Genomic DNA, 8755 nt, shown 5'->3' with positions numbered 1-8755 from the left:
TGACTCCACCATCCAGTTCAGGACGCCTCAGTGTTGTGTTTAACATTTGTCAACAGGCTAAAGGACTCACAATTGGAAGAATGAAGAAGACTTTTTAAAAAGATCTGGATTTTTCCTTATGACTTGGAATCCATCTTTGTCTTGTATAACTAGGTCATAGCACACCATTAATGTCAGCAGTTAACAATTTTGAATTCCAAAAAACCTAAGTAAATGACATATTTAATTTTTTTCCTCTTTTTTTTTTTTCTTGGGTGGGTGGGGGGAGCTTGGAGCTGTCTTAATCTGTATTCTCTTGACTGACTGAACAATAAATTTTTAAATATATATAGTTTCCTCTATTAAACACTTAAACCTGGCCATCTTATTAACTCCTTCTGCTCTCTTTTTAACAAGGTAATGTTTTAAATGTATAGTTTTAGGACTAGCGAAATGGCAGCAACAAAAAATTGTAAGCAGTTGTTACTCTTTTAAGTTTTTAAAAACCTTTTACATTGTAAGTACCCAATCCATTGTGTCCTTACGCAGTGCAGTTTCTATGTTAATGTTGCTGAGATGTCCTTAATTTTCTGAACCTTCATCTGCATGTTATGTCTTTGTCGCTCTTGTCTAATATAAGCCAGTTAAAATGCTTTTAGACGATTTTGCTTTTTAGAAAGCTAAGGTTTTAGCTTTAAGCTTTTGAAAATGTTTACAGCCATAAATGCTAGTCAGCTTTCTTCCCAGTAACATGTACACTTTCTTTGAAAATCGATCTATTTGAAGAAAAACAGCTCTGGTTTTCTCGTCTTGGTAGGGGAGTGGGTGAGGGAAAAGAAGACCTTCTCTTTGTGTACAGAGACTAAAGCCGTCACAGGAAACTAGATTAAAACTGGAAAACAAGTCCTAGCTGGTTGGAGCCAAACACCAACCTTAACTCGCGGGTATTTTCTATGGTGGTTGGGATGGCCGTGCGTCTTTTGCCTTTTGTTTGATTTGACTGTGTATTTTCGCCTTTTGTCTCTTAATGACGATCACACCATTGCTATATCCAGAGCAGTAAACAGTCCTCAGCGAAGCCGCCTTTTGCCAACCCAACCCTGGAAAGTTTGCAGAAGTGGAAGGAGCAGAAAATGCCATGAGAGTGTAACTTACAAAAAGGTAACAACAGGAAAGACACCACCATTCTCCCCCAAATCCTAACTAAACAATCCCCCCCCAAAAGATATTTTTTACATAACACGTCCAAAACCTCCGCCCAGCTTGATCTTCCAGACTCCATGGCACCGGGCTGAGCGGGTAAGTTTAAAAAAAAAAAAAAGGCCTTTTGCCCCTTCGAGGAAATCTTTTTTCGAGCAGGCCAAGGGGCTGCAGATGCTTGGGAGCCGAGGGGAGAAGGAGGTTTCTGGAGCTTTAGGTCTGGCAGCCGGATGGGGAGGGGTGGGGGTACGAGGAGAGCTCCTTAGACCCTTCTGCCCCGGAGGCGAGGGAAGGTTCTCCCCCAGCGAGCTCGGGGATCCATGGAGGTGTCTGCGCTCACCACCCCCCCCCCCCAGCTTTTCTAGGTCTGCGCCTTGATGGGGAGGGGAAAATTGAAGTGTTTTGGCGGTGGGGGGGGGGGGGGCTCAAAAGACAAGGAAACGTCCCCGCTCGGCCTAGGAACTCTTTCTCTTTTGATTGTGGGTCTCGCACTCTGAAGCCGGCTTTTCGGGGCTCCGGGGCGTGCCTGCGCTTCCTAAGCAAAAAAAGGACAAAAGGCCGGCGTCCATGTTGGCACCATGACGCAGCATCTCTCCTGCCTGCCACCGAGCGGTGCCTGTTCTCCCGGCCGCGCTCGCTCCTCCCTCCCAAACACGAGTTTTATTTTCAGGTTCAGAGCAGAGCTGTCAGCCGGGGCCCGGGGCCGGGGCCGGGGCCGGGGGGCAGGCAGGCGGGCGGGCCGGGCTGCCGGTGGCTAAATGGCGGCCGCCCTCCTCCTCCTTCCTCCCTCGTTCCTTCCCCGGTTGTCGTTGGGGACCTGGGGCTGATGGCGGCCCCTCGCCGGGCCGGGCCCCGAGATCCCGCAGGCCACAGAGCCCCAGGTCGGAGGGTGGCCGCGGAAACTGCTGCGGGGGGCCGCGGGCTCGGGGGCGTCGCGCGCCCGGGCTCCCGCGCTCGCCTCCGCCGGGCGAGGCGGCCAGACGGGCGCCATTTCGCGCGCCGCCCGCGGCTCGGGCGGTGGCGGCTGCTGCGCGCCAGGCGGGAGGAGGGAAGGAGGCGGCGGAGCCGGGCGAGGGGGGGAGGGGAGACCGGCGCGCCGCCGCCCGCGTTCCAGGCCGCCGCCCGCGTGGACGCCCCTGGCCCCGGGAGGCCTTGACGACGACCGCGGGCTCCGCAGAGGTCTCGGACCCCGCGCCGGACTCGGGGCCCAGGCGGGCACGAGGAGGCCTCATGGCTAGGCGGGGCCGTGGGAGCCAGTAGCAAAGGACCACGGGGACGGTCGGGGCCTCGAGGCTCCCCCTGACTCCGACCGCTGCCTCCCGAGGCGGGGGCAGCCTTCCTCGGGGGCCGGCCCTGACCCTAGGCCGCTCCCCGCTGCCTACCCGGGCCTCGGCGCCCAAGTCTGGCTCTCCGAGCCCGAGGGGTGTGGGACCCCTTTGTCCCCAGTTTGGGCTTGAGGCCCTCCCGAAGGCCACCGACGTCCTGATTTGGTCGTTCAGGGCACACCCTCCAACCCCGCGCTCCGGCGGCCGGGGGTGGTGGGGTGGGGGGTGGGGAAAGAGTGTAGCCTGGGAAAGCTGAGCGGGCCTTCCCCGGGATCCCCCGAGGCGGAGGGCTCTAGGGTAAGCCCTCACATCTCCGGCCCTTTCTCGGGGAGGGGACGTGGACAGGGCGGGCCTTTGGAAATGCAGATGAGTCGCCTCCTGCTGCTAGTCGCCCGGGCTGAACCTTCGTGACTCAGCGGCACCCCCCCCATCCTTTCCAGAGTGAGGGCCGCCTGGGCAGATGGAAAGGGGGGGGGGCTATTGTGAGGCTCCCTTTCAAAGGGGAACCTGCCCGGTTTGTGGCTGTCAAGTCCCTAACAAACCCTCCGACTTTGTCCTGTCAGGCTCTTGGCCCGGTACCCCCAGAGTGAACCACCCTCCTTTGGACAGCAGGAGCAGGCCTGATTTCACTCTGACAATAAAGGTAGGTGTGAGTCCTTTGCCAGCCTGTGAGGGAGATGTGGGGGGCTTGGGCCTAGAGCCCAGGGAGGGCGGGCACCCCAAACCTGCTAAGCTGGTTCTGCAGCCCCTCCCCCTCACAGATGTGCGGGAGTGTGTGTGTGTGTGTGTGTGTGTGTGTGTGAAGTCGGCTCCCTGCTGGGCCTGCTCGGTCCATCCATCCCCGCCTGTCAGCTTCTGTTGTCAAGCGTTTGGGGCGTGCAATTCTCTGCCGTATTGAGCCGCATAGGAGGCTGCTTGCAAGCATTTCCCACTTGTGTGTTGGGGGTGGGGGGTGCGCAGAGGGCCCTGGGTGCCTCTTCTGAAAGGCACTGTCTGCTGCCAGGAAGCCCGGCCCTACTCTGGCCCTCCCTTCCGGTGCTGAGTGGGGGCGTGTGGGGTGACTGTGTGAGCCGGCCTCTTCCCTCTGCTGTCTAGCTGCTAGGGAGGTCGAGAACACGAGGACCAGATCTGGGCCAGCTTCTTCTTGAGAAAGAGGTTTCTTGACCCTTCTCCCCATTCCTGGGAATTCCACTTTTCTCTGCGCCACCCCCCCCAAATCCTGTTTCTAAAATCAGACAAAAGGATTTGAAACCTGGCTAGCCACTTACGTGCTGTAGCTCTGCTCGAGCTGCTTAGTCTCTGAGCCCGTTTCCCCCTGTGCACAGATGGGGCTGGGTCCTGATTCCCAGTCTTGGGCATGCGGGGTAGAACCGACCCACTGCAGGGCCCAGTTTTCCACTCGGTAGGTGGGGTCTGAGAACTTGTATTTCTAACAAGGTCCCAGGTGATGCTGATGGTTGCAAGCCGAGGACACGCTTTGAGAACCTTTGGGCTGGGTAACACCTGGAGGTTTTGTGAGGAGCTAGTGCACTTGGAAACCCCAAGCTCAGGGCCGACACAGGCGTTAGCTTCCGGGTGTTGGCAACTCTCTCCTTACTCAAGAGGACTGCTGATCGTTTCCCACTGTCTCCAGGAAGCTCCACAGCTGGAGGTGGTGTGGCCCTTGATCTCTGCCCCCTCCCCCGTGTGATCTCTAGTTAAGGGATTACTTTGATGAACCATTTGGGCCCAGGTGCCACCGGCCTGTGCCACTCCCCCATCGGGACTGAGGTCTGGCTTCCTTGTGGGATGAGCCCGGCCCACTTTGATCCCACCCCTCAGTGTGAGGGCTAAACTGAGGTTTGGGGGAGCCGGAAGGGCTTGACCTGGAGGTTTGGTTGAGAGCCATCTTGGCACTTGATCAAGGGAGGCTCTTAAGTCCAGTGGTTGTGCCGGTGACCTTGGGTGAGTCTCTCCTGTGTGCAATGATAATAAAGATGCAGGCTGGAAACGGGAGTGGGAGGATTAAGTGCGATTAAGGGGGCTTGGCCTCCATTCCCATGTGGCTGCAGGGAGTGGGGGTTGGGCTATCTGTGAGCTCCTCCCCCACCAACCCACCCCCAAGGCACGTGGCAAAGCCTCAGGGCAAAGGGGAAGACTGACTTTTCCGTAGGCAGGGAGCCAGTTCCATTTTTCCTCCTGTGTGGTTGGAGTCGGAGTGCTGGCCTGCCCTCAGCTGTTCCACGATCAGGTCATGATTTGGGGTCACTCTCCCAAAACACAGAGAGTAGAAGTGACTCACCCAAGGTCACGAGGCCACCACTGGCAGCCAGGATGGGATTCCAGGTGTCTTGACTTGCAGCCCATCGCCTGTGTCCATGGCACCCCCCCACACCCCAGCTGTCTGGGTTATTTTGGGCTCCCTCCCGTGCCAGCTGTCTGCTGGCATCATTGCCAGGAAGCTGGGGAAACTGTCTGGTTGAAAGTAACCAGCGTAGTGCTCTTGGCTCTTTCTGGCCCCTTCGCTCTGGCGCATGAGGGTCTCCAGCCCCAGATCAGCTGGGTTTGTCCATCTTGTGCTTTGCTGGGGGTATGGGGCGGGGGAGGTTCACTCTGCCGCACCTGGCACCAGACGCCCTTCCCCCTGTTGGCCAGGGGGGAGCACTTCGTAAAAGTTGGTGAGGTTCACATTCTTCTTATCCCATGGGGCTCTTCCTTCCACTCTGGCTCCTAACTCTTAAGATTTAAATTCGGTGCTATTGAATTGCTTTCAGCCCCTTGATCCTCACGTGACTGGCTTGCTGCCTGAGGGTGTCCTCCCTCCCTTTAGATAGAGTCCTTAGGGCTTAGGGAGATGGGGGTCTTTATGTCAGACGGTCATCGGGTAGTTAAATAATTGGTTTAAACTCCGCCCCCCCATCCTAGCCACAGCCTGAAGGGCTATAGCCTGCTCCTCCACTCCCGCCCTTGGCACAATTAGGGAGCAATTAGGTGCGAAACTGTGCTCTGGTTGTGTGAGGGAGAGGTGTCCCGGTGACCTGTCAGGGTCATGCCCCCCTCCCTACTTCCTTTTCTTTTTTACCTCTTTCACCTTTCTTTGTCCACCCCTTCCCCCACCCCAGCCCATCACCTCCTGGGGGCAGGGAGAGGCGGAGCAGGCTGTCTGTCCTCCGGCCGTGGTTCCTCCTGGCTCTGAGGCTGGCCCCGCCCCCGGACTCCCCGCGAGCCCAGGGCGGGGCTGCTCCTGGCGCCAATCTGGTAGGGCCATCCTGGAGAGGGCCACGCCAGCGGAAGGGCGGCCCAAGGCTGGGAGGTGGCTGAACCTGCCTTGCTACTGGACACCAGGGTCCCGCCTCTTCCGGCCCGTCCGCGGAGAGCCCCAGCGTGGAATACGACCTTTTGGACCCTCTGGGTGGAGACTGGCTCTCCCTGGACCGTGGCTTGAGGCACCCCGCCATCTTGGAGGCCGCCTGGGTCCGGCGCTGTCTCCAACCGGCCAGTGACCTCAGCAAGTCCCCGCCCCTATGGGAGCTGAGGTTCTCCCCATGTGAACCAGGAGGAAGAAGGTGGATGGTGACCTTTTGAGCTGTTTCCAAGTCCGGCTTTGTAAGAGCTTTTTGTGTCTCAGCATGACCTCCCCAGCAGCACCACCAGGTACTGAGCCCTGGAGAGAGTCCTTGACAACCAGGCTATACCCCTGGCCACCTTCCATCGCCGGTACCTCAAAGAATAGCTCGGTTTCTTCTGTCTCATCTGGGGTGGATGACTCCTCAGGTGTGAGGTGACCTTTTAAGATACTCTGAGGTACCAGGGAAGTAGAAGCTGGAAGAGTTACCTCCCCCATCCTGTGCTGATCAGACTTCGACAAGACAGAAATGGATCTGGCCCTTAGTTCTCTCCTGGGCTCCGCTGGCCTTAAACTCTAGCACAGGCCAAGTGAGTTCACCCCACAGATGCATGCTGGCCTGCTCCCCTAGTCCTCGGTGTCGAACAGCTCTGTGTTAAGATCGAACGTACAGACTCTTGTTTTCCTAAACCTCTCCAGGAATTCCTGGTGACTAGAAGGTGAATGACTTGGGTCCTCAGAACCGCTCACAGGTAAGGGAGCAGGGCTCCCGGGGCGTGTGGGCAGGCCCAGCTCCTCAGCCGGCCTGCCCTGGCCCAGTTGCCTCTGAGGAAGCTCTCAGCAGCTGGCCTGGCTCCTGGGTATTTTTAGGTACAGATCCAGCCCCTACACCACCACTGGAGCCCCGTCCAAATCAAACACACTCCAGGCCGTGTGGGGCTGGGGTTGTGCCAGCCTCTTGGCGAGGCAGGGGTGGGTGGGTGGGTGGGGGAACGGCTGCGGCCAGTGTCAGCTGTTCTGCCTCCATGCTTGCAGGGCTAGGAAGCCTTGCTTTTCCTCCCGGACACCCCTCCCTCCCTCCCATCCCCCCACCCACTCAGTTTTGTAGAAGCCATTTGTTCTGTCTTAAGTTGGGATCAGAGTTCTGTTTCTCAGGTGGAGAAAATGGCAACTTGAGGTCAGGGATTTTGAGGAAATTTCGTCAGGAGGTGTGGTTAACCCCCAGGTGACAGTTTGCTCAGAGGGGGGCAACTGAACTCTCTCCCGCCCCTCCTCCTCTTGCCCTCCAGCCCCTCCCTGAGCTTCAGGGTCCCTGATTCAGGGTCAGGTCCAGGGCTGGCTTGTGAAGGTAAGTGGTCCTCCCCTCACTCAGAGGCTTCTTCCATCCTTCCTCTCCTGTTAGCCTCAGGCTGCCACTACGGAAGTGTGACCCCAGCCCTGCCTCACCAGCCAATCACAGATCCTCTTGGATCACCAGAGAGCTTGTGGGACTGGGTTTGGCTGGGCACTTCTTTTCAGGAGCTTTCTGTCCCATACCCGTCTTGAACCTGGCAGCAAGGCCCTCCCTGATCTAGCCCCAGTTATCTTGACAACCATGTCCGGCCTTACTGCCCAGGTGCTGTGGAACCTGACGGGGTTTTCCAGCTACAGTGCCTTTGCCCAGGGTACCCATCCTGCTCCCACTGGTCCGCTGTCCCAACACTGCCTAGCTTGGGTTCAGCCTTCCCCGAACCCTACAGAGGTTCTGGTCTCTAAATTGTTCACATCTCCCAGACTTCTTTGGACTGCTTCCCCAAGATAGCTCCTTCCAGGCAGGAACACAGTTGCCTCTCAATAAACTTGTTTTGCAAAAAAGGAATGAATGAGTTGCTGTAAATTTGTATGGGGGGGTGCTTGACCCAGCAGGTGGCCCTCTGACCCAATGAGGAGGTGGTGGGGCGGGCCTAGGACTCACTTGACCTGGAGCTTGGCCTTCCCTCCTTTTCCCAGCTCTGGGCTCTTTTTTTTTTTTTTTTTTTTTGGTAAGCTTCCTCGAGCGGTCGCTGCTGCCCTCTGGTGGTCAGACCCTGCCTTGCTTCCGCGGAAAACCTACCCGGCCTTTTTTAAATTGCCAACCTGGCAGTTTCCTCCGTGAACTAAAGTTTACCTGATCTTTGCTGAGAACTTGAAAATTGAAAATCTTCTTGAGGGGTTGTGGGGAGGGGGTCGTGGCTAGAAGATCCTGAGTCCTTCCTCTCTGAGGAAACTACCAAGAGTAGACAGGGTAGGACCTGTATCTCACTTATCCCTGCCTCAATCAATGCCCACCAGCCACACACTGGCTCCAGAGGTCCCCAGCCTCTCCTGACTGCCGGCCTGGCTTGTGCAACGGACGGTTGGCCCAGGGGTCGCGGGGAGGGAAAGAATGGGGGACAGGAGTGATCTCAGCCAGCCAGCAGCCCCAGTAGTACCTGCACATTGCGCTCGATAAATAGCTGTTTCGATCAGGGAAGTGGGAGGGTTGGTGACAGTCCTTGGCATGAAGATACAAAGCTGCTGTCTGGAGGGCGCTTAATCAAATTTCAGGCTGGGGTGGGTGTTACGAGGGAGCCCAGCTTACCTCAACTAGATCTGCCCTGGCTTTACCCATTCCTTCCTCGACGGTGTTTTCCTCGGTTCATGCCTCTGCCCCTGCTAGAAAGAGACTTCCGCCCGCGTGGTTTGGGGCCAACCCCCAAAGGGTATATTGTTCCGGAGTCGTTCACCTGCTCTCCAAGCTGCCCGCCCCAAGGCGATTGCCCGCCAGAGGGCGCCAGACGTCCACCTTGCGCTCTTGGGGAGGTGGTGGGGGTAGGTGAATGGAACCGCTATTCCCCAACCCCATCACTGGCGCCCGTAGGGCTGGTCTAGGTGAGCAGACACGCCCCCATGCCAGCATCCTCCCTGG

This window comes from Mustela erminea, chromosome 13 (assembly GCF_009829155.1).
Source record: "Mustela erminea isolate mMusErm1 chromosome 13, mMusErm1.Pri, whole genome shotgun sequence".
In the NCBI taxonomy this organism is placed as follows: domain Eukaryota; kingdom Metazoa; phylum Chordata; class Mammalia; order Carnivora; family Mustelidae; genus Mustela; species Mustela erminea.
This window is presented reverse-complemented; position numbering follows the sequence as displayed.